This window comes from Mirounga angustirostris, unplaced genomic scaffold (genome assembly GCF_029215605.1).
Source record: "Mirounga angustirostris isolate CCGP_5_RB_7025 unplaced genomic scaffold, mMirAng1.0.hap1 SCAF_5, whole genome shotgun sequence".
NCBI classification, from domain to species: Eukaryota; Metazoa; Chordata; class Mammalia; order Carnivora; family Phocidae; genus Mirounga; species Mirounga angustirostris.
This window is the reverse complement of record NW_026991713.1, coordinates 32,940,871-32,959,608: the sequence shown is the minus strand read 5'-3', so window position 1 is coordinate 32,959,608 and position 18,738 is coordinate 32,940,871. Positions and strand designations below refer to the sequence as shown.

The following is an 18,738-nucleotide window of genomic DNA, read 5'->3' as shown; positions in this document are numbered from 1 at the left end:
AGCAATTAAAGTATTTGAAGTAAGTATATACACTATGATTGCACTAATATGAAAATAAGTGCACCATATATATAGTCAAGGAGTTGAAAATGAAATTAGCAATGATTCTTAAGGTGCGATTTTGGGAAACCCCTTTTTTAAAAGAGAAAACCAAAGTGTAATATGGATGCAGCTTCAACTCTTCAATTATATCTACATTTGATTGAGAAAACCCAGTCTTCTGAATACATATTAAATAATTTTTAAAGTTTATTAGCTCCATTTTTTAGGACATTAAACATTAAGAGAAATTCCAACAAATAACATGTTTTACAACATAAGCCCTAAACTTTATAGTCTCTTTCCTCAGTTTTAATAAAGCTTTTATCTAAAAATTATATATTTTATAACTGTTATATTTATAAGAAAAAGTATGCTCATGAAAAATTTGAAAAGTCTAAAGGAACCTTGAAATCAAACCTTTGTTTATAGAATTTATAGGACCCAGTTGAGGAGGATAAGAGTCACAGTTATACTGGTCTACTATGAATTTGAGATATGCAGCCTCTCTGTATTGAGACTATTATTCTTTTTCTAAATCCACATCCTCTTTAAAGTTTAAAGATGTTAAATATACTTATTTTTGATGGATTTTAAATGCATTTTTACTTCATTTTAAAATATAAGCAGTATAACACTTTGCTTTAAGAAATACTAATTTATTCTATAAATGTAATAAAATGTCCAAGTAATTGTAATACTTCTTTTTAAAGACTCATTTATTTTAGAGAGACAGAGACAGAAAGAAAGAGAGAGAGAGTGTGCATCAGTGGGGGGAGGGGAGAGGGAGAGAGAATCTCAAGCAGACTCCCTGCTGAGCATGGAGCCTGATGTGTGGCTCAATCCCAAGACCCTGAGATCATGACCTGAGTTGAAATCAAGGGTCGGATGCTTAACTGACTGAGCCACCCAGGCATCTTGAAACTCTTATACTTTTTAAACCATAAAAAGTTTCTGACATTTTAGGGAGACTAATTTTCTCTATTTATATTTGAAAAGCAGTAATGTTGCCACATTGCATAAGAAACTTTATTACACAGGTATAAAAGTATAAATGTATCAGTAAACTAACCAGAAGTTAATGGCATTAGGACCGAAGAAAAATGAAACAGAAATTTTTATAGTCTATGAAACATTTGTCTGGATTCTGTAATCATATAAGAAAGGTTGCTATTTGTGGCTCTGCAAATAAAGTCAAATCTCACTCTCCTCATGTATTTGCAACATGATTAAGTGTTAGTCTGTATATGTAACACAAGACTATAGAATAAGAATTTGGCTCTTTACATTTAAAGTTTATAAAGTTGGATTTAATTGCTAGATTTTTCACAAAGATGACAAATGCTTCTAACAATCTTCTGTTTAATTATTTTAGAAAAAGGGATTTTAGAAATTCTTTAAAACAAAAGAACTAAATATTACTCTTCCTTATATGTATGTATTTAATTCCCTTTAAGATTAGTGGGAGTTATACATGCACATTAAGAAAAGACTACAACCTAAGCCTCAATTTCAAACATTTTCTAAAAGCACTTTTCGAAAGCTTAACTAGAGTGGCTACATGTTTTTCACCCACGCTTATGTGCAAACACTTCCAAGGGGACTGCACTTACTTTAAAAACCTAAAATCACAGAAGCATGTTATATTAACCAAGTGCAATAAAAGACAACCACAAATGGAATGCAAAATATCTTTTCAATCTTTCTGTAATCACTTCTGAATGGGAAACAGAGCCACCTGGGGTTGAAAGTGTATTACCAGTCATTTTAATAATGCAATTATTTGAAAAATATAACTACTGGAAAATGCCATTGACACAAAATATCAAATATATATGCACATGTATATACTGTGAATTCTATACTGTGGAATTCTCACTTTTAAGCATACAGATAGGTAAATATTGTCTAAATACAATGGAAGAGATGAAGACTGCTATGCATATCATCTACAAATTATTCATGCATGGAAAATCTCATAATCAGGTGTAATAGTGAAGTGAGCTTCAGGATTATGGCAACATTTAGTTCTCTAGCTAAAATCTCCATCATCTTGAAAGGATAAATGACATTTCAAGATTCCCTAAGTGGTGCTATATAATCTTTGCTCTTTCCTCTTTCTTCCTAACTTCCAGCATTTGTTGTTATTGTTGTTGTTGTTATATTTAATGCTATAGATGTCCTGAATGTCCTTGCAGAGGCCATCTTTCTAAAGAAATAATTGAAAATGCCATGAACATCTTGGGAAAGATCAGCAGTGACAGAGAGAGCACTATCTTCTTCCTTATGCACATTTGCGGGGAAGACTGTAATTGGTTAGTTAGCCAAAGTATTTATTTAACATCTGTTAATTAAACTCTTACTATTTAACATCTATTAATTAAATTCCTACTGTGCTAACTACTGAAGTCAATACAAAAAAAAATAGCTTTTATTACATGGTTTCTACTATATACTCTTTATTTGTAGCAAATAATATACATGAAATAAAAACCAATTAAGGGTAAGCTGGTTCATAAAGACAATAAAGGCAACAAAAGTTTGAGACTAGGAAAATGATTGTGGACTGTATTAGCCATAAAAAATTTCACAAACTAGGGCGCCTGGGTGGCTCAGTCGGTTAAGCGTCTGCCTTCAGCTCAGGTCATGATCCCAGGGTCCTGGGATTGAGTCCCGCATCGGGCTCCCTGCTCAGCCAGGAGCCTGCTTCTCCCTCTCCCACTCCCCCTGCTTGTGTTCCCTCTCTCGCTGTCTCTCTCTGTCGAATAAATAAATAAAATCTTAAAAAAAAAAATTCACAAACTAGATGGGTGTCCCCAAATAGGAGGAAACAGAATGAATCCTGGTGTGAGAAAGGAATGAACATGGCATTTGTGAGTGACATAGAACAATCAGCCCTTTTGAAACAGAGCATATGTTGCGGAACATCACATGGTGGGAGCATCACATGGTGGGACATCACAGGGTGGGACATCTTCCATCACATGGTGGGAGAAATGTAAGAATAGAAATGATTATGAAGAAGCTTCAAATGCAGAGGTATTTGGGAGGAAATAGGGAGCCAATGGAAAAGCATTACATTGTGTCTTATAATCATCTAGGGGTATAAGAAAAAATACAATTGAGTAGGGTGAGGCTGAAACAAGAAAATTAAGACCATTGTTATAATAATCTGGGCATGATATAGTAAGATTCTGGCTCTAGTGGAATTAATGGTAATTTCCAAAGGTATGGAAAATGTATACCCTTGATTGGCTGCTAACCAAATTCTTTACCTTCTATTTAGGTATTACGAAGCAAAATAAACTATTTTTTAAATTTTAATTTAGAGTCACAAACATGATGAAATAAAGCTATAAGAGTTTTTGGAAGAAATTTCAAGAAAGAACTTTTAAAGATAATCAATTATTCTAGAGTGACTTAAGCAAATTAGTGTAAAATAATACTGTCACAAACTCTAGCTATTGTGTGATATTTGCTTTGCTGCCTGAGTTGATTATTAGTCACAAGTACTTAAGAGCAAGTTGTTCTTTTGGCTAGAGGAGATTTGTGGAATTTTTTTTCATGCTAAAATTTACACTAGAGGATGGGAACTCTTTAGATAAGATGGAAGAAATATTGCAGAACAAAAATATAAAAGTGGAGGGGTGCCTGGGTGGCTCAGTTGGTTAAGTGTCTGGCTCTTGATTTCAACTCAGGTCATAATCTCAGGGTCGTGAGATCAAACCCCATGGCAGGCCCCGCCCTTAGAGGGGAGTCTCCTTGAGATCTCCTCTGGCCCTCCCCACCTGGCACTCTCTCTCTCTCTCTCTTTCTCTCAAATAAATAAATACATCTTTAATAAAAAAATATAAAACTGGAAAAGGGAAATCAAGACTAAAACTAAGAGAGTAACATGAAAGCCAAGAGAGCAATGAAAGTTTTACTTCAATTTGGAGGCTCTGAGTACCGTGAAGAGGTAAAGAAAGCAAAAGGATAAAGCAGAAAAAGTACTGAAATAGAGAGGAAACTGAGTTTAATCTGGTCTGTGTCCAACTAATTGGGTGAACAGAGGTAAAAACAACTGCTCACCAGTAAACTAAGAAACCTAAACTAGTTGTTTTCTAATTGTCCTATTTTCATTAAGATCTATCCACTAACATGGCAAGACACAGAAATTTATCTGTTAGTTCAGGTAATGGATTAAAAAAAACAAAACAAAACAAAACAAACAAATAATTAAAAAAAAAAAACAAGTAGTAGAGACATGAAAAGCTTCATCATTGAATTTCATGAGAAAATGAAATATCACTCTTACACGATTCAAAATACAACAGGAACTCCGGTAGTCCAAGCATGCTGTTGACCTTCAAACATACTAGTGTGTTGCTAAGTGTATGAGTTAGAGTCTCGCTAATTGTTCTGTGCCTTCCTGTTTTACCTTTGAGTCTGATTAACAACAAAATTCTCCACGTCTTTTTTTTTTATAGTGGGGGAACTCTCTTAATTATGTCTTCTACTTTCTTTATGGGTTCAGTCTCCTCATTTTTATTTATTTTTGCTTTTAGTAATACTTACTACTATGCCTCCCCCTTTTTCTGGTCTCTTAGATAGCCTCCCTTTGTTTTGGTCTTCCTTGTTTTCAAAATCGAAAGAAGAGCTGACTTGGAGGATGGGTCCTGGGGTCTCCCTGTAAAGTACACCTGTTAAGATTCTGGTATTACTCACAGATCAGTGGGTCAGCTTATGGGTGTCAATTCTTATTGTGGCCAAGGTGGAGAGGCCATGTGCTATAGAGCATGACAAACAAAATGTGTAAACTTTTTAACAGAGACTTCTGATAATTCTATGCAACATGAGGTTTATAAGAAAAGTGCACTTATGACAAGAACATCATATGACCTGTCCAATATGGGCCCCTTTGATTTTATTAAAAATGAAATTACCGTGTTTTATATGTTCATTATTTTTTATATTATATTATATTATATTATATTATATTATATTATATTATATTATATTATATATTTTTACATTCTATTAAATGTTTCAAATATATAATTTGTAATTATCTGGATTTTTCATGGTAAATCCTATGTTAGTTTATTTTATTTATGCCATACTAGAAATATAGAAATGGTTTTATGTTGGTTCTTTTAGGTGCCTAAGGCAAAAGAACTGTTATTAGACAATGCTAAGATTAGAACCCTTATCTCTCTGATCCTAAAGACCTACTTTTCCACTTCTCTCTCTTTCCCACCCACCTCCATCTTCCCCTTCCTTTATCATGGTTTCAAAGACACTAGTAGAAGTTATGAAGTCTATTATCTACCCTAAGGAAATATTGTGATATTTGGTGACAAGAAAGCTACTGAGATTGATGAAGGTAGTTGGGAATAAGCAGACTTTATAAATCATCTTTGAGCCCACTCCAGGAGATAGCAGATAACTTCCCAGAATTCATCCATTTTACTGTTTGTTAACACTCCTGTTTTATGAAGAAAATGATACAACTAGAAAAAATCAGAAATGTCCATGGTAGCAATCTTAAAGATGCGGGGAATAGGTGACATTTCGGTAATATTTTGTAGATATCAGTAGACAATGGAAAGTAAGATATAAATTTAGCATGGATGTGCCAAATTTCGAAGACATTTGAAGACAAGCAATTTAATAAATTTACCCCCAAAATATAATATAAATAAAAGAGAGAAGGCTAAGAATGGCAACTTAGAGATAACTGTATTTAATGAATAAGGAAGAGGTGCCATAGATAGAGAATAGAGTGATTCAGGAGTGGGAAAAGTGAGAGTAGCATATTTTCAGGAACAACTATTAATCAGGTCAAATACTTCAAATTTGGGGTAAAGCTAAGTTTGGTTTAATGAGACAAATATATCTTGCATTTAAATATTTTTTTAAACCAAAAGTAAAAGAGGCTAGAAGAATGTTTATTTTTAGTTTGTGTGAAAATAAAATGCTAAAATTTCAATTGATTATAAAAAGCATTAACAGTTGTTTTAACAAAGGTAAATAAAACTCTAGCTAGTGTTAATTAATTCAGGTCACTATAAGTAATAGCCCTGATATTCTCAGTGATGATCAAAGTCACTTTAGAATAATATATATGAAGTCTATTATTTCAAAAGGAATGTAAACAAGATGTCAAAATTTCAGGATAGAATGACATTAGAAGGAAAATTAAAGAAATTAAGGATGTTTACTGAGGGAAAGAAGACATAATAAGTGATATGATGAAAGGATAGAGCAATGGTTTTCTAACATGGCATTTATTCAGTAATTATTTACCAAATACCTACTGTGTGAACAAGACTGCCAAAATCTTATCCTCAATAATCTTAGAGTGATTCATAAAATAAACATATTAACAATAGCAAAAAAAAAAAAAAGGCAATGTGGTAATACATGTTATCAAAGACAACAGGGCAATGAGAAAATGAGTGATTAGGGTGCATGTTACATTGATACTATACTTAAGCAGAGCTTTCAGAGGAGGTAATCTTTTGGATAATACTAAAACAATGAGAAGATACTATATTAGTTCTCGAGGGCTGCCAAGACTGTTTGGCTTAAACAACAGAATTGTATTTCCTCACTGTTCTAGAAGCTGGAAGTCCAAGATTAAGGTGTGGGCAGGGTTGGTTTCTCCTAAGGCCTCTCTTTTTGGCTTGTAGATGGCTGTCTTCTTCCTGTGTCCTCACATGGTCTTCCTTCCAGATGAGTTTGTGCCAAATTTTCTCTTCTTATAAGGACACCAGTTACAATGGATAGAGCCTATCCTAATGGTCTCATATAATCGTAATTACCCCTTTAAGGGCCTGATTTCCAAATACAGTCACATTCTAAAGTACTGGGATTAGAGCTTCAACAAAGGAATTTTAGGAGGACACACTTCAACCCATAACAGTAGCCATATGAAGAACTGGGAAATAATATTCCAAGCAGTGAGAACATCTCTGAGAAAGGACTATGTTTAACATGTCAAAGGAATAGCAAGAAGGATCTTGTGACCAGAGCATAGCAGGAAGAATGGCAGATAATGAGATTGAATTGGTAGCCAGAGATCAAGTCACATAGGGCTTTAGAGGGCATGGTAAGGAGCTAAGCATTTCACTTTATTTAGAGTGGGAAGCAAGCATAGGGGTTAGAAGACTTACATAATCTGAATTATGCATTAATGGGCCCTTTGGCTTCTCTGTGGATGGTGGAGTATGGGCAACAAAATGAGCAAGGAGATTGTTTCGAAGCTGCTACCTTAAGTAGCCCAGACAAAAGATGTTGTCATAGACTAAGAAGCTGCCAACTTCCTGAAAAGTGGTCATATTATGATTTAAAAAAATTTAGCCAATGAGGCAGAGGATAGATTAAATTTTGGATGGGAAGGAAATGGAGGAATTAAAAGTTGTCATTTGGTTTTGCTTCAGCTTTTAAATTGGAGACAGAAGAGACATTCTGGATTACTATAGGTTACAGTTTACATATCAGTCCTTATTAAGTAAACTGTATAAACATTGATTTAATAAGTTTAGGAAAAATTTTCAACTGGAATTGTCCAACAATACAATGGGTTGTCTTATGAGGAAACAAGTATCCGTCACTTGAATTGAACAAGTTGAGCAAAGTGGGAGATTAGAAGAAAGCTAATCCTTTCTGATTTTAAGACTGAGAGAAATCTTTCTAGGAATAATGTTAGCAATGACTTACAGGCTCATGGATATAAATATTTATTTTGATTTGACTATCATAAATTACTGATACCAGTGCTTTGGGGAACAAATTCCAATGGATAAATATCATCAAGGCAACTGAGTGTCAGAAGATCAAAATTTTAATTTCTAAAATATATCATGGAAACAGTTTCAATTAAACCATTATGAAATCAATTTGTATTTTCTATTAGTGTAAGAAAAGTAAGCTTATTTATCAAAGTAATATTAATGGTATATTATTGAGAACTCAGAGGTTCTATATATCATAATGTTACTTTAATCATTATTAAAAATTTGCATCATGCTGTGCACCATTAACTAATGAAGTGGGCTGAGATAATCAGGTTTCATTGTGGCCCCAGAGCTGAATGTTCAAGTTCTGTCAGTACTTGAAACTGAAGACTGATGGCACTGCTTGGGGCAACCATCATAAAATCGTGTATTAGGACCACAGGGGAGTCTCTTTACAAGCAGAATAGAAATACAGGATATCCTACAAACAACATCAGGGAGTATTTAAACAGTTTGTTTGTCTCTGGGGCATAAAAACAGAAACAAAAATGCAATTTTTGACTGTCTTTTCAGCTTGCATTCTATTTGGCTCATCAGAAGGTCCCTGTGAAACAACCCTGGTTACCTAGTGTTGCAACAAACTTAATAATGCACCTTTGTATTGGACTTTCCTCCTCTGTCTTGTTTTTCTAGTTCTTCTCTCCTGTTCCTTTGGATCAATTCTTAAGTTAATGGTCCACAAACACTTGCTTTTCAGTGGTGGTGGGTGGAGAGATGCAAACTCAGTCTAAGAGTTATTGTACTGGAACTGACTATTGAAAACAAATCCTTAGAATGGGATTCTGGAACAGAATTACTCACCAGCCAGGCAGCAATGTGGACCCCACTGCTGATGGTAAGTGAGGTGGTATTAACCCCTTCAACAATAGCATCCCATTTACTAAAAAAGCAAAGGATAGATAGGGAAAGAGTATAGATGCTGTGTGACACACATGTAGACAAGTTAGACTGGATTTATTATATGAAATTGGAAAACAACTTCCCCAAAGGGCTTAAATAAAACTCCTTTCAGCATAACAATAAGGAAAGTATAGGCGATGAGAATCAGGCATCATTGAGCAGCTCAGTATGTCTGATTTTTTTTCAAGATTTTATTTACTTATTTGACAGAGAGAGACACAGCGAGAGAGGGAACACAAGCAGGGGGAGTGGGAGAGGGAGAAGCAGGCTTCCCATGGAGCAGGGAGCCCAATGTGGGGCTCGATCCCAGGACCCAGGGATCATGACCTGAGCCGAGGGCAGACGCTAAACGACTGAGCCACCCAGGTGCCCCCAGGATGTCTGATTTCTAAAAACCAGGGTTAAGAACATATTTCCCTAGTATCAATGGGATTGATAAGATATCAGAATGGCAATGATCATATGGTACTACTTATCTATCAAAGATAAGGTGGACTTCATCACTGTAATGGACCTCATCGTCAGAATGGCAATCAAAGTGCCTTGAACTATAGGAATCTGTGGTGATGGTTGGTCAGTCATAATGATCCTAGTGGTGAGAGAGATGAACAGCTGTCTAGAGTGGTTTTGAATTATATAACTAGGAAAAATCATAAACTGGCAATGGAGGGCAAACTTCAGCTACCAAAATGGAAATTTGTAATTCTTTACCAGTTTCTAGATCTAACAAGTTCAGGTAAGTAGAACCTAGTGATTAAAGGAAAGGCTGCAAAGCTATCACCAGTAGACACGATCAGTATTTTTCAATCACTTCCCGAAGAGTTCTAGTGCCATTTCCTAATGTAGCTGTACCAAGGAAAATGCATAGATCTTCAAAGACTTTGAAAGTCATGTTTGTGTAGACATGATTTCTGAGAAGTTGCCAATGGCCTGTCCTCTTGTTCAAGATCCGGCAAGGAAGGAGATTAGAATATAATAGATGAAAAAGTCTGAGAAGGTGACACCAGAGTAGGCACAGAGTCCATGGATCTTTGTGTGTGTCTTATGTTAGTGCCCGTCAGAGAGAATCTCCCTCAGAAGAGTTGCTCAGGAAGTATGTGGGCAAGATAAACACAGTCTGTGGCTATCAGCCAACCTTTCTCCCTGACACCATAGTGCTTTTCCAATAGGCCCATGGAAGAGTTAGCCGTAGAAACAGCAGTGTGTGTGAGAGAAACAAAGTATCAAAGCCTGCTCAACAAGATGCGCCTTCTCACCAAGACGCTGTTAATGCTGAATGCCAACAGTGAGCCATTTTTTTTATCATGAAAAAAAGATCTATGATATTTATAGACCAGGGGCTCATGACATTAAAGTTAGATATACTTCTATAACAGATTGTTTAAAAGATGGTTTGTACAGACTTTGAAAATAAGTAAAGATCACTCACTATATTTTATGGGCCATAAAAATGAAATCATACCAAATAAAATGCAGTCCCTTTATTTTGGTAAAATTACCAAAACCGTAGAGGACTGGAAAGCAATATAATTGTGTTATATGCCTCTATGAGGAATATTTCTACCTGTTTCCTTAAGATCCTAAGTGGTAATTCCGTAGTCAAAAAAGGGTATATGATTTCAGTAGATGAGCCATTTTTAGTGACAAAACTGGACTCATCATATCCTGGGACATGACTTTGAAAAATGTGGTAATGATGAAATAAGTCTACACTAACAATAGGACCCAAAAAAGGCCAATTTACATGATGAAAAGGAATGAAGAGTTTGTAGAGTTTTGCTTTCTTTGAGTGACATAGATGAAACTTGAAAAGAAATTTAAAAGAGTAAATAAAAATGAACTTTAAAATTATAATTATTTCTTGGGGCACCTGGGTGGCTCACGTTGGTTTAGCATCCGGTTCTTAATTTCAGCTCAGGTCATTATCTCAGAGTTGTGAGATCAAGCCCCATATCAGGCTCTGCAATGGGCATGAAACCTCCTTAAGATTCTCTCTCTCCCTCTCCCTTCACCACTGCCCCTCCCCCACACTCGCTCGCAAATTTATTTCTCTAAATATATATATAAACTGGAAAAAAATCTTCATTCTTTTTTTCTCCCATCCAAGTACTAACCAGGCCCGACCCTGCTTAGCTTCCGAGATCAGACGAGATCGGGCGCGTTCAGGGTGGTATGGCCGTAGACCATTCTTTTTTTCTCATACCAGTGTTGCTTAATAGGAGTTAGAGATGGGGACTAGGTACCCAGAGGAAAAGATCCACTTTCCAGAGCAAAATTACTAAAGCATGAGATATTAGCTATGCTGTATTTATTAACATATATTACTAAAATGCATTGAACAGGATTTACTGTAAACCACCTTCTAAGAATATTAACAAACTCTCATTTTCATTAAGCATTCCTGTAATAATGTGTCAGGATGGGAAAAATTATCTTCTAGGGAAATATCAAAAAGCAATGTCATTTGAATAATATCACTATAGTAATATTATTTCTATTTGTCTGTATATAATGATTCTGACTGCTCAAAATTATTCAAATGCACAGGGATTTTGAGTCTGTTTTGTCTATGTTTTATTTTATCATGCAAATAATCAATACAAGCCCTACCTCATGACTCAGACTTTCAACTAAATATATGTTATCTTTACAGTGTTTGGGTGATGTAGTTGGTTAATCATCTCTTGGTTTTGGCTCAGGTCATGATCTCAGGGTCATGAGATTGAGCCCCGTGTCAGGCTCCATGCTCAGCATGGAGTCTGCTTAAGATTCTCTCTCCTTCTCCCTCTGCCCCTCCCACCTCATTCTCTAAAATAAATAAATAAATCTTAAAAAAATAAATAAATATATGTTATCTTTATAAAAAAAGAAGCAGGTAAGAGATAATCAACTACATATATGTAACAAAATGAAATTATTTATTAAAAGTAGGTCACATTTTAACCTTTGTATATACGAGCAACTGATCCTACTTAATTAATGGAGACATCTATAACTTTGGAACAGAATTTCCCTCAAGGGTTATACAAATAATTAATTTTCATAATATCTTACAATTGTGATTGTAAACATAATGTTTAAAAACGAATAATGCATTGGGGCATGCAAGACACTAATACAAATATGTTCTTTTTAAATTCTTTGTTGTTTAATTTTATTGAAATTGCTCGGAAACAATTTAAAAATTGGCAAAATAGCTACAGTTTTAAAGCTATAGTTGCTATTAGAATATAAAATGTTGAGATACCATGTCATTGTTCATAGCTATTAGAAAATCAATAGATATTTCCCAAAAGGCAATATAATTGTTGTAACTTGAAAACTCAAGTTTATAAGTTATAGATCATGAAGACTTAATTAAATGCATTTATTTTTTAAATGAATGCTTTTTATTAGCAAAAATACACATTTCACTGTTTTTTTCATGCAAAAATAATGAAAAATTCAGGGATTTAATCAGGGACTTATAGGAACATGATCACTTTTTTTGTTTTTGTCATTTTTTCTTTCAACATCCTAAATAAAATGTGAAGTTTAATAAACTTTTGTCATTGTTATTATCTTTTATTTTCTATAATTTTTATGTGGCACCTTTATATTTTTCTTATGTCTTTTTCTTTTTTTTTTACAATTACAGCTGTGCAAGAAGTTATTATAATTGAAGTGTTTAAAATTTATATGGTACTTTTTTGTTTTATTTGAGTTATAACTAATTAAATAAGTAATTAATTCATAACATCTCTAAAGCAATGCACAAGCATTTCATCTGAGTTAATTACATAAATTAAGAAAGTAAAGAGTATACTACAGAAATATAAACACTGCAAGATGATCTAGTCAGATGGAAGTGGTTCCATTAAGCTTGCAATTAATCTGCTAGATGCTATAAAGTGTGTGAAAGAGGAATAAACAAAACAATAAACAGGGAAAACAAACAGTTGAAAGTTCTTTTAGAGTGTGTGTGTGTATGTGCGTGCAAATTTGCACAAAATGACAGTACTCTTATTTACAAATAGTTTTCTTCATTATAGTTGTAGCGTTAGGACAGTTAATATATGTCTGATTATTTAAAAAGTAACTGGTCGCCCAATACATCAATCCTGAGCAGGACATAGGTAATACCATTCTGAAAAGAAAGTCAATCTTTAACTTACATCTTCCATACAGTAATATATGCCTAAAGATATCTATTTTCCTTAGCACTCTCTAAATATTGCTGTATGTAATTGAATTTTGATAATATTCAATAATGAGAAAACCCTGATTTTCCAGCATTGATGTCTTAAGTACCTGAAGCAAAATACCTTGACATGATCATGAAATGTTCAAAAAGAAATGAAACAATGATTTCAACTAGACTATATTTTATGTTATCACTTTGTCAGGAGGGAAATATGGTGACTGTGAAACTTTCAGATAAAACCAGACATAATAGAGCATCAAAAATTGTATAATTTGTGTCAACACAAATACATTTTATTTCTTACATATTTTAAGCTCATTGCATGAAGAAAGTGAGATTCATAATGATTTGATAGCTGTATTAAAATATAATTTGGAAAAATGTGCCCAGTAAGATCTCGCTGTTGTTGGTTATATCTAGATAAGTCAGTATTGTGGTATGCTTAAGTCATTCATTCTACACATATTTAATGACAATATCTCTCTATGCTAAGTTCATTATATGTGCTGAATAAAGGCAAAGTATGGGCCCTCGGAGTAATTCTTTGTTAAATTATATTATCTTTGTTATCTTATTAAATCTTTGAGGCATGTAAGAAATTTTGAAATATCTTGATCAGTTTATTTAAGAAATGCAGAGGAAGGGCTAGTATCCAAAATCTATAAAGAACTTATCAAACTCAACACCCAAAAAACAAATAATCTAGTTAAGAAATGAGCAGAAGACATGAACAGACATTTTTTCCAAAGAAGACATACAGATGGCTAATAGACACATGAAAAGATGTTCAACATCACTCGTCATCAGGGAAATACAAATCAAAATTACAATGAGATATCACTTCATGCTTGTGAGAATGGCTAAAATTAACAACACATGAAACAACAGATGTTGGCAAGGATGCAGAGAAAGGGGACCTTGCACTGTTGGTGGGAATGCAAACTGGTGCAGCCACTCTGGAAAACAGTATGGAGGTTCCTCAGAAAGTTAAAAATAGAATGAACCTATGACCCAACATTACACTACTAGGTATTTACACAAAGGATACAAAAATACTGATTTGAAGGGGCACATGTGCCCCAATGTTTATAGCAGCATTATCAACAATAGCCAAACTATGGAAAGAGCCCAATAGAATATTACTCAGCCATAAAAAAAGAATGAAATCTTGCCACTTGCAAGGACATGGATGGAGCTAGGGTGTATTATGTTAAGTGAAATAAGTCAGTCAAAGAAAGAAAAGTCAAAGAAATATGATTTCACTCATATGTGGAATTTAAGAAACAAGACAGATGAATTTAAGAAACAAGAAGGGGGAAAAAAGAAAGAAAGGGAAGCAAACCATAAGAGAATAAACTGAGGGTTGATGGAGGGAGGTGGGTGTGGGATGGGGTAAGTGGGTGACAGGTATGAAGGTGGGCACTGAGTGTTGTATGTAAGTGATGAATCATTAAATTCTACTCTTGAAACCAATATTACCCTATATGTTAAGTAACTAGAATTTGAATCAAAACTTGAAATAAAGAAATGCAGAGGAAGGATTGTTGAACTACCTAATACAAAATTACTAGGAAGTCCTTGCATAGGTTCATTTTACTTACGTAATACAATAATGAACAGAGAAAATGAAGGAAAAGTCCATTATTATCCTTAAATTCTACTTTGAGTCCCTCCCAAACTTATTTTCTATAGCCTCACAGATAGAAAGGCTAGAGCCACGTTAAAATGAGCCAAAAGAAACTGAGTGTAAGTCTTTTTACAGGTCTTGGAGATCTGATAGTGATTAAAGAATTATTCAAGGATCATTTGACTATACATTCGTTGCAATGTGAGCTGATTTAAAAATATAACCTCGGAATTACATGTAATCTCACTGTGTTACTGTGTATCTCCTGTTCTCAAAAACAGATTTGTATTCTCTGCATCTCATTAGTCTATGATGTACACTTAAATTTAATCATGAAATGTAAAAATATCAGTTGTGATTATTTACTAGTATTTTCACTGCTAAAATTTCAAGTGCTGTGCTAAGTGCAGAAAAGATCAAGAAAATACAGAATAATGGAAAAGCTATAGGAACACTGTAATTTAATGAAATGTATATTTCACATCCTAGAAATTTTGATAAAAGTAAAAGTAATAAAATAAGTGTGAAGTATAATGAGTTTTTAAAAATAATTTCTGATCTCAGGAAGCAACAGAATCATTAAGAAATACAGAAATCATTTTTCTGTATAAAGCACACAAAACAATCCTAATTTGAAGGAGGAGTTCTAAGGGCCAGTGGAACAGATGTGGCATATAAAATCTGGGCTGCATATTACTTTATTCATTACTTTTTGAAAATAAAACCTCTGTGGTCTTATAGCAGATACACTATTCAGAAAGCTGGAAGAGGGTGCTTTGGGCACTAGGATGGAATTTTGGAAGACGTATAGTTTCTACCTGGCATAGAGACAGGGTCATATAGCAAATTTGGTATATTCCCTTTAGTGCCACATCTTTACCAGACATGGAGAAGACATAATACCAAAAGAAAATTCCCTTTAAACATGACAGCATTATCCCTTGGACCATTCTCATGCTTAGTTTTTGGAAAAATTTGTATTCTCTCTAAAAACCGGGAAAAGATGATATCCATATTTCATATACTTGAAGAGATTTCTACAAAAGGGAGTACAGATGTGACCAGAATGACAAATGGACTTAACACCCCCCACAACTCCCTGTTTGTATATGACAGTTGTTCTTACTGGGAATGTGGGCTGAATTCTAACTAAAACTCATAAACTGCCTTACTTGGAAGAATGAAGGCTGGGTATGTGTGTATGAGAAGCTTTGTGGGAATGTGATGTTGGAGGACAAATTTGAATCTTACCTGCCTCTCTGGAACACACATCAGATATTGGAGAGCATACCAAACAGGATTCCTCCTATGTACACTAGATATAGACAACTGCAGCTATCAAAGGATAAACAGCATTTTGTTTGTGGTAGTTCTAGGTTGTCACATCTTACCCAGGGAAGAATTTTAGAACAAAAAGCAAAGGCTCCCTGTTTGTAGTGCTTTTGGGTCTCATTCATTCTCACATTGCTGTATCTCTGAATTGATGAGGTTCAACCAGTAAAGTAACCGTTCTCACTTTTCTTAACCCATATAATGTGTTATAGAACAGCTCAATACATGAGATTACCTAATAGACAAGGATAAAGATAAACGATAGAAAAGAATAAGCAAACAAGGTAAAATTACCAGATATGTAACAATAAGGGGACTACCCTGTGGAAGAATAGATTCTTTCCTATGGAATAGAATTATTTCAAGGAATAAGAAGGCATTTTAGAAAACAGCTAACTGTTTTTGAAAACACGATTGGAAAGAATATTACACCAAGAAACTTACAGTACATTTCAAGTAATGAACTAGAATCCTGAAATAGGAAAGACTTCATAGAGACAGAAAAAATGATGTTAAATTAAAATAATAATAGTTCAAAATAAAGGCAATGAAGGACAGTTGCACAGATTTAAAAAGAAGTGGAATATATGTCTCAAAATTTCTATTGGAAATCAGAAAAATTATTTAGTTACTCATTCAAAGAGAATAAATTCTATATAATAATAATTGGAAATAAAATAAAGCTAAAAATAGAAAGTTTTAAATAAGACAGAAGATTAAATCTATTAATTATGACTATACAGGAATCAGGTAAAATTACCTATGAAAAGACAAAGATTTCCAGATTGGATTACAAAGTAAAATAAGTATATGGCATTTATTAGAGACAAAGTGGAATAATAAGTTTAAAAATGAACTTTAAACAAATCTTTTTTATTTTTTTATATTTTTATAAAGAGTTTTATTTATTTAATTGACAGAGAGAGAGCACAAGCAGGGGGCAGGGGCAGCCAGAGGGAGAGGGAGAAGCAGGCTCCCCACTGAGCAGGGAGCCTGATGTGGGGCTCAATCCCAGGACCTTGGGATCATGACCTGAGCCGAAGGCAGACGCTTAACCAACTGAGCCACCCAGGCATTTTTATGCCTAAACAAATCTTTTAAAAAATATTTTATTTATTTATTTATTTATTTATTTATTTATTTATTTATTTATTTGTTTAGGAGAGAGAGACAGAGACAGAGACAGAGAAAGATAGCAGGGGAGGAGCAGAGAGAGGACAAGCAGAATCCATGCTGAACACAGAGCCTGAAGTGGGGCTCCATCCCAGGACCCTAATATCATGACCTGCACTGAATGAATACTAGAGTCAGACACTTAACCCACTGAGCCACCCAGGTGCCCCAACAAATCTTTTAAAAAAATTCCCTTATGTAAGTCAGTATTAATATTTAATATCAAATAAAGAATAATTTAGGAAAAAGTAAATAAAATGAGGTGCCTTCCAAGTTTAATAAAAAAATGCATAAGAGCTATAACAAATTATAAAGCACTAGTGCAAAACAGGTAATAGAAAGAAAATTTAACCAAAGCAAGTGTAATGGAGAACTCTAGTTCACAATTTATCAATTCTTGACAGATTAAAAAAGAGTACAGAGAATTTGAATTATATAATTACTAAAGGACATTTAATATATGTATTAAATTTGGTGTGCTACACACCTAGAAGAAACATTTTTTTTTTCAGAAGCCACAAAACATTTTCAAAAATTGATCATACCAATTCAAATGTAGATATAATATATCACAGTTTCTGACACTGTGATAAAGCTGGATAATACAATTTTAAATGATCAAAACAAAACAGCAAATGCTGGTAATATACTGTATATATGTATAAATGTATATCAATTCATGTATATATGTATATATATGTGTATATATATATATATATATATATATATCAGTATCTGAAATAACTCAAAGAGAATCTCAAAGGTACAATTGCAGGTTACAGAGAGTCTCCAACTTATAATGGTTCAACTTACGATCTTTGATTTTATGATGGTGTAAAAACAATTTGCGTTCAGTAGAAACTGTAATTTGAAAATTTTCTTTCTTTTTTTTTTTTTTAAATTTTATTTATTTATTTGAGACAGAGAGCATGAGAGGGAGGAGGGTCAGAGGGAGAAGCAGACTCCCCGCCGAGCAGGGAGCCCGATGCGGGACTTGATCCCAGGACTCCAGGATCATGACCTGAGCCGAAGGCAGTCGCTTAACCAACTGAGCCACCCAGGCGCCCCAATTTGAAAATTTTCAATTTTTAAAGTGATATGTGCTAATCCTATGCCTGGCCCATGAAACTATCTAGGGGCTTCCTCAATTTGCTTTTCCCTTCCTCCTCTGGATATAAAATTTGATAAGGACTGAAATAATGACTTATGCAGCCACACCATAGAAGGAACTTGGGCCCCTGCATAAAGCTCGTAAGACAACCACTCTGCAGACTTCTATACCCAGTTCAACTCCAAATACCTTCTACAGTTGGGCTAGTATGTATTTAGAACTGTATTTGTCACAGGTCCTTGGTATACCCTAAATAATGAACAAGAAACAAAATATTATATTAAGCAATAAAATACAGAAAAAATCATTTCTGTATTTAGGAATACAGAATTTGACATTCTAAATTAAATACCACTACATTAAATAAAGCACCAAGTAAAAGAATCATATGCAATGAGCAAGTGGAGTTTATTCTAGAGGTTTATTTGTAACATATATGTAAATATTTAATAGACAACTCCTTTTATTTTTGTGACAGGAATCTTAAACTAATCAGGTTTATAACTAAACCCTTTTTTTTTTTTCTCTCCATATCTGCTCCTCCTTCAAGTTTTCTCCTTCCTTGTAGGTTTGCTTCCATTTTATCAATTAC

The 18,738-nt window shown here is 34.0% G+C and overlaps 1 long non-coding RNA gene across 1 annotated transcript in view; it reads left to right on the top strand.

The window, feature by feature from the left end:
* Window positions 1-18,738, top strand: part of LOC123838110 (uncharacterized) — a 270,249-nt gene that overhangs the window by 166,211 nt on the left and 85,300 nt on the right. The gene's annotated exons all lie outside the window — the stretch shown is intronic.